Source organism: Telopea speciosissima, chromosome 3, assembly GCF_018873765.1.
Source record: "Telopea speciosissima isolate NSW1024214 ecotype Mountain lineage chromosome 3, Tspe_v1, whole genome shotgun sequence".
Classification (NCBI taxonomy): Eukaryota; Viridiplantae; Streptophyta; class Magnoliopsida; order Proteales; family Proteaceae; genus Telopea; species Telopea speciosissima.
The window spans coordinates 63,039,976-63,040,323 of record NC_057918.1 but is presented as its reverse complement, the minus strand read 5'-3'; positions in this window follow the sequence as shown (position 1 = coordinate 63,040,323).

Below are 348 nucleotides of genomic sequence, written 5' to 3'. Positions count from 1 at the left end.
TGGCCCTTGATGGTCTTTGTAATTTTTCCTTTTTTTCCCTGGTGACTTGAGATGTCGTTAATATTTAATAGAAGCTGGATATAGTCATATGCATATGGAGACCTATTTCTTGGATTGTTTACCATTTTGGTATATATTCGTGGATTTAAAAATCGGTTCAATATTAGCAGAATCAGCCAATTCGACTCGATAAACCCGATTCTATGTGTACTGGCGAGTCAAGGTGAGTCTCACCGATTCTGGCTAAGTCCGGTTGATTTTTGGTTGAGTCTGATAAACTCCGGAGACATGGTTCGTAATCTCAGGATCTGGATCAGTATTGGGACCGCTCTCAGTATCGCCCTGATC